This window comes from Leuciscus leuciscus (assembly GCF_965113295.1).
Source record: "Leuciscus leuciscus genome assembly, chromosome: 13".
In the NCBI taxonomy this organism is placed as follows: Eukaryota; Metazoa; Chordata; class Actinopteri; order Cypriniformes; family Leuciscidae; genus Leuciscus; species Leuciscus leuciscus.
In genome coordinates, this window is record NC_138737.1 from 41,517,885 (window position 1) to 41,524,136 (window position 6,252).

The following is a 6,252-nucleotide window of genomic DNA, read 5'->3' on the forward strand; positions in this document are numbered from 1 at the left end:
ATAATCACAAATAGCATACAAAGGTGTAAACAAAAAAAACCACAAAGAAATGACTCAATTCCCGCAATGGGCTCGCAAAACAGATGGTTTGGTGCTCCGATTTTAGACACTAATAAGCGTCAGCCTCAAAAGTTCAGTAGACAGTAAATCAATAAAACCAGACAGCAACGATCGCCTTCGTCAGTGGGGTGACACGATCTTCTCACAGATGGCAGTGAGGGAGCAACAGGTTTGTAACGTAAACTGTAGCAACAGCAGGAAAGGCAAACGCCACAACCGAGACCAGAGAGCAGCAAGGAGTCAACGGGGCTATAACAGCTTTTTATAGCGCCAGCAAGAAAAACAAATCGCCCGGACGAGAGGGAAAATCCTGAGCCAAATACAAAGAAAAACACCACTAAGATTTATGCCTCAATTGCTAAACGTTCAGCTCGTAACTACAGTTATATGCACAATAACACTTACCGGAAGGGGACGATGCATTCACACAATGTGCTTGTCCTTTCACAGGTACTCAGAATTCATGCAATCCGCTGTTCAGCTGGACTACAGGGACACTGCACATAACTCAAAACAATCAACCGATCCTAAACCCCCGAACGAAAACAAACAATATGCTTTCCACAAACAGTTTGCACATACCTGAAAGGCGAGCGGCCAACGAATGCACCCACCACGACAAGCTGAGGGAAACCGGAGGGGAAAGACAGGCTAAACACAACACTAATCGTCAGTCCCGTACATACAAGAAACTAAAAACAAAAATTACTATATGCTAACGCACACACCTACAGCCACCGTCAACAATGGAAGAAGGAGTCGGATGTGACGCATCCCAGGCTATAGCCAACCAGCTCTTAAATAGGAGGGATTCCCTGCTGATAGGTGCTCACTAATGTCAATCATCTCATTCATTCGGTTACAATCCACCCCCAGCTTCTGCACTGACGCCCCGGCGGTGAACTAAACAGAACCTACACTGAGTCATCAGTTCCAAGGCCGAAACCAAGTAACAGCTGTACCACCCACTATACTAGACACCGTACCTGCCCCCACTGATCGTGGGAGGTGATGTACATTAGGATGCTGCCCAGCAGTACTCCTTCCAGTCCTCCTAACCACAGCAGAACCTGAAGGAAAACTCATTACAGGCTGTAAGTTCACCTCCGTCTCAAGACTTTCTTCTGCCCTCTGAGCTTCACCCGATAGTACCTCCTCAGACCTCTGAGGGACGGAAGGGGCAATACCTCTAGGCCCCTGCCCACCACTAACTTGCGGTGCTTCCGGCACCAGGACAAACAAGTCTCCCTCATCTAACTCTTCCTCTCTACGAAGCTGTACAAATTCAACCACCGGATTGTCCTGCAAGGCGGGAGAAAGGTTCCTGCTAATCTGAGTTTTCAGCAAGGATCGGTGCACGTGCTTTATTTTATCCAAATCTGTGGCGGGGGCAATAGTATACACCACACCCCCGTCCTTAGGTGCCTTCAAGATTTGGTACACCACTGAACTCCACAGGTCGTGGATTTTGTGTCTACTTCTCACGCTATGGTCGCGGAGGTATACCAACTGACCCTCCTTCAGTGGTGCTTCTCGTACTTGCAGATCATGCCGGGCCTTCCGACGATCTGCCGTGGCCCCCAACCGCTCACGAGCACCCTCAAAAGCAACCTGCAACCGATCCTGATGCTCCAGGACCCACCTATGCACACTATCACAGGGAATGCGCATGCGTCGCGTCTGAATGCGTTGTTGTTTTTGGAGCTCTATCGATTTGATTTATAATTCTTGATTTTTCTCTTTAAACTCACAACGAACATTTTCTACTTTTCCTCACTGAGAAGCACTACTGCTCAAACCTCATAGTTACAACGCGGACTGTTGAGCTGACGCGTCTCAAGCCTATTAGTGATCCAACGCTGGATACTCTTAAAGGTACGTCCGTGGATCACGGCTGAACGCGTCTTCTCCACACTCACTTACAAACAAACATTTTTTTTTCGCCTATCGTGCGTTTACTCTACACCCCTACCACTAAAAAAAAAAAACGGATTATATCCAAGACTTCAGTCATAAATTAGTATTAATATTGATAGCATCACTGGTAGCTTCGTTGCTAACTCACTGTCCATCTGTTAAAATGGCGAATATATCAGATGTAAGTAGTCTACCTTTTGGTGCAGGTGAGGACACATTTGAGCTGCACGCACTGCAGTCTGAGCTGGAAGCTGTTGAGAAACAGATCCACGACCTTTTATTGAGACAGGCCGAGCTGAGAGACCGGTGTTTAGCTCTTGAAACATCACGCGCCGATGCACACAAATCAGTGTTTAACGTTACTAACCCGCTGACTCCGACCGCGTCTACTCCGTGCGTTCCTCAGCATCGGTCGCGATCAGCCATGGTCTCGTTCACTCCGGCTCCAACACGCCACCACGAAGCCTGGGTGGTTCCGCAGCGGAAGACGCGAGTCAGGTTTAGACCAAGACTTTCTCCGACCCTCCCGGTTTTCGAGTTATCCACACAAAACCGCTTCTCCCCTCTTCGCGAAACAGAACGCGATGCTGTGATCATCGGCGATTCCATCGTTCGGCACGTACACGCTACGTTAGGTAAAAGTAAGGTGCACAGTCACTGCTTTCCTGGTGCTCGTGTTTCTGAAATCGCTGCTCGCGTTCCCGAGATCCTGAACGGTGACGAGCACGTCGGAACTGTGGTCCTGCGCGCGGGAGTGAACGACATCAGGCTGCGCCAGATGGAGATTCTGAAGAAAGATTTCAGGAATCTGATCGATACGGTACGCAGCACATCGCCTGAAACAACGATCATTGTGTCAGGACCGCTTCCCACGTACCGATTAGGGCATGAAAAGTTCAGCAGATTATTTGCGCTAAATGAATGGTTAATGTCATGGTGCAATGAGCAGAAACTGCTCTTTGTAAATAATTGGAATCTGTTTTGGGAGCGTCCTAGGCTTTTCCGTGCTGATGGTGCTGCCGTTACACCCAAGCAGATTCGGAGCGGATCTTCTGTCGGATAACATCTCCAAAATGTTAAATACCCTTTGACTAGTAACCAAAAGTCCAAATCATAGTCTCTGCTGCACCAATTCAACTGATATAAATACTAGTGTAGAACATTGCATAGAAACCGTGTCTATTCCTCGTTTAGTGAGATCAAATAATAAATCTACTGCAGAATCTAGGAAAAATCTAATTATTATTAAAACAGAAAATGTTGCTATTAGTAAACAAAAACTATTTCTAAAGCTAGGTCTTCTAAACATTAGATCACTCACACCTAAGGCAGTTATTGTAAATGAAATAGTCACAGATAATAGCTTCGATGTACTTTGCCTTACTGAAACCTGGCTTAAACCAAATGATTATTTCGGTCTAAATGAGTCTACTCCATCTGGATACTGTTATAAGCATGAGCCCCGTCTGATCGGTCGTGGCGGCGGTGTTGCAACCATCTATAGAGATATTCTCAATGTTACTCAGAAAATGGGTTATAAGTTTATTTCATTTGAAGTACTTGTACTAAATGTTAAGCTCTTAGATGTTAGAAAAACAGCCCTATTAGCTCTAGCCTTGGCTACCGTATATAGACCGCCAGGGCCTTACGCTGATTTCCTAAAAGAGTTTGCAGATTTTCTCTCAGACCTATTAGTCAATGTCGATAAAGCATTAATTGTTGGAGATTTTAACATACACGTAGATAATCCAAATGATGCGTTAGGGGCTGCGTTTACAGATTTATTAAATTCATTTGGGGTCAAGCAAAACGTCACCGGACCAACTCTTAATCATACACTCGATTTAATTATATCACATGGAACCGATCCAACCGATATAGATATCATTCCACAAAGTGATGATGTCACTGATCACTACATGGTAACTTGCATATTACGTACTGCTGTAATATGTCATGCGGCGTCGCGTTATCAACCAGGCAGAACAATCCTCCCATCCACCATAGATAATTTCTCAAATTGCTTATCTAATCTGTCTCAGCTGCTGCCTGAACCCAAACAAACAGATGAACTAGAAGAACTAACTAGCACTATGAGCACCATTCTCTCTAGAACATTGGATGTGGTTGCACCTATTAAATTAAAAAAGGTCAGAGAGAAAATGAAAGCACCATGGTATAACAATACTACGCATGTTTTAAAGAGAGAAACCCGTATTTAAGAGCGTAAATGGAAACAAACTAATTTAGAGGTCTTTAGAATCGCGTGGAAAGACAGTATGTCACGTTATAAAAAGGCCCTAAAAGCAGCCAGGGCTGAGCACCTCTGCAAACTAATAGAAAACAACCACAACAATCCAAGATTTTTATTTAACACCGTGGCTAGACTAACAAATAAACAGACGTCACCCGAACAAAATATCCCGTTTTTGGGCAGCTAGCCTAGCCTGTCACACTGGTTGGAAGAGGCCACTGTGAGACCGCCTCAATCTTACCTGGGTCTGTGGAGACCCCCTCTGACGAAATGACATGATCCAGGTACTGCACTTCCTGTTTGAAAAAGGCACACTTGGACAATTTGACCTTCAAACCCTCCCTGTGTAACCGGCTTAACACTACCTCCATCCGAGCCAGATGTTGGTCAACTGAAGAGGAAAACACAACAATGTCATCCAGGTAGAGGAGCAGAGACTGGCACTCGTTGGAAGGTGCCGGGGGCATTGCACAACCCGAATGGCATCCTGTTCCATTCAAAGAGACCAAACGGAGTGCAAAAGGCAGTCTTAGATCTGTCCGCCTCAGTGACAGGAACCTGATTGTACCCGCTGGCAAGGTCCATGGTGGAAAACCAACGTGCCACCGCCAGCGAGTCCAATGTTTCCTCAATACGGGGTAGAGGAAAGGCATCCTTCCTGGTCTTAGAATTTAAATGACGGTAGTCTACGCACATGCGTAGACTACCGTCCTTCTTCTTGACCAGGACGATGGGTGAAGCGTAAGGGCTGCAGCTTTCTCTAATTACCTGGGCCTCAAGTAGTTGGTTAATGTGGGCCTTCACAACCTCGTACTAGTGTTGCTTTCGTAAACGAAAATTATGACGAAATATTGTCGTCAACGAACCGTTATCACCTGACGAAAACGAGACGAGACGAGACGTAAATGCTGGTCATGTGACGATGACTAAAATACATGTATAATGCAATATCGTTGACGAATAAAAACGAGACTAAATGTGGTTTACGAAATAAAAACTATGCTAAAATGTCTCTTCATTTTCGTTGACCAAAACGAGACGAGACGAAATGTTATAACGTCACGACGAATGAGAGAGTTGTGCGTGAACCTATATCGGCTTTAAATTCTGGTTTGCGATCTGGTCACCCGATTATCAGCGAATTTAACAATATTACTCCATTAGTTATTCTATTAAAATGTCTCATTGATATTTGACACATTCATAATCATTACTTTTGCCGGTTCTTTGTGACAGCTGTATGTTATTGGCTACGTCACCCGCGGTTACATGAACGCGTCACCGCATCAGCACCAGAACATGGAGATTTTATTTTAGAGAATAATCGCACAACCTATTCGATATTCTATAATTAAATAAACTAATCGAATATCCAAAAATCGTGACTCATCCCTGCATGGAATCTCTTGTTTCTTTTCCCAAATCTTCACTCACGTCTCACCCATTTTCTAAATGGATTATAAACGTTTCTTCATTGGTTCGCTTTTAATAAGGCCTATTATATGCGTATTCTTTACTGTGGTAAAGTAGAAAAACGCTGTAGGACAGATAGCCTACATTTGTACTTGCATGTCAAATAATTTTTTACACAGTTTGTGCTTGTTAGGCCTATATTAGACATAGGTCTTTAGACATTAGTCAAGTTTAGTTGTAAAACGCGTTTCACACGCGCGGGTGATTTTTAGTTTCACTTTCTCTGGCAGCGCAATCTCAAACATAGAACAAAATAAATATATAATTTCTAAATATTTCGCCCTTGTGGACGATAAAATTCGTTCTTCAGACCAATTTACATCAAGTAGAAAACACGAAGATATCATAAAGAGATCGATGGTCTCTTTCCTGCTCGTGTCCCACATCCCTCTCAAAGCGCAGAGTGGTAGGCTATATCACGCGTCTTTGTGTGGAAATATAAAACGAGTTTTTATTTTTAAATTTTTTTTTAAATAACCCCCCAACCACCGCCGGTAGTTGGTCCATTACCGCGGTGGTAAAAAAAAAAAAAAAAAACTGCCACCGTC

At 44.2% G+C, this 6,252-nt stretch overlaps 1 long non-coding RNA gene across 1 annotated transcript; it reads right to left on the bottom strand.

Moving 5' to 3' along the window:
- Positions 1-289: 289 nt before the first annotated feature.
- Positions 290-771, bottom strand: LOC309512040. Its single transcript, XR_014210867.1, has 3 exons — positions 643-771; positions 466-557; positions 290-370 (listed from the first exon to the last, which is right to left on the bottom strand). It is a non-coding gene; the product is annotated as an uncharacterized lncRNA (long non-coding RNA).
- Positions 772-6,252: the final 5,481 nt, after the last annotated feature.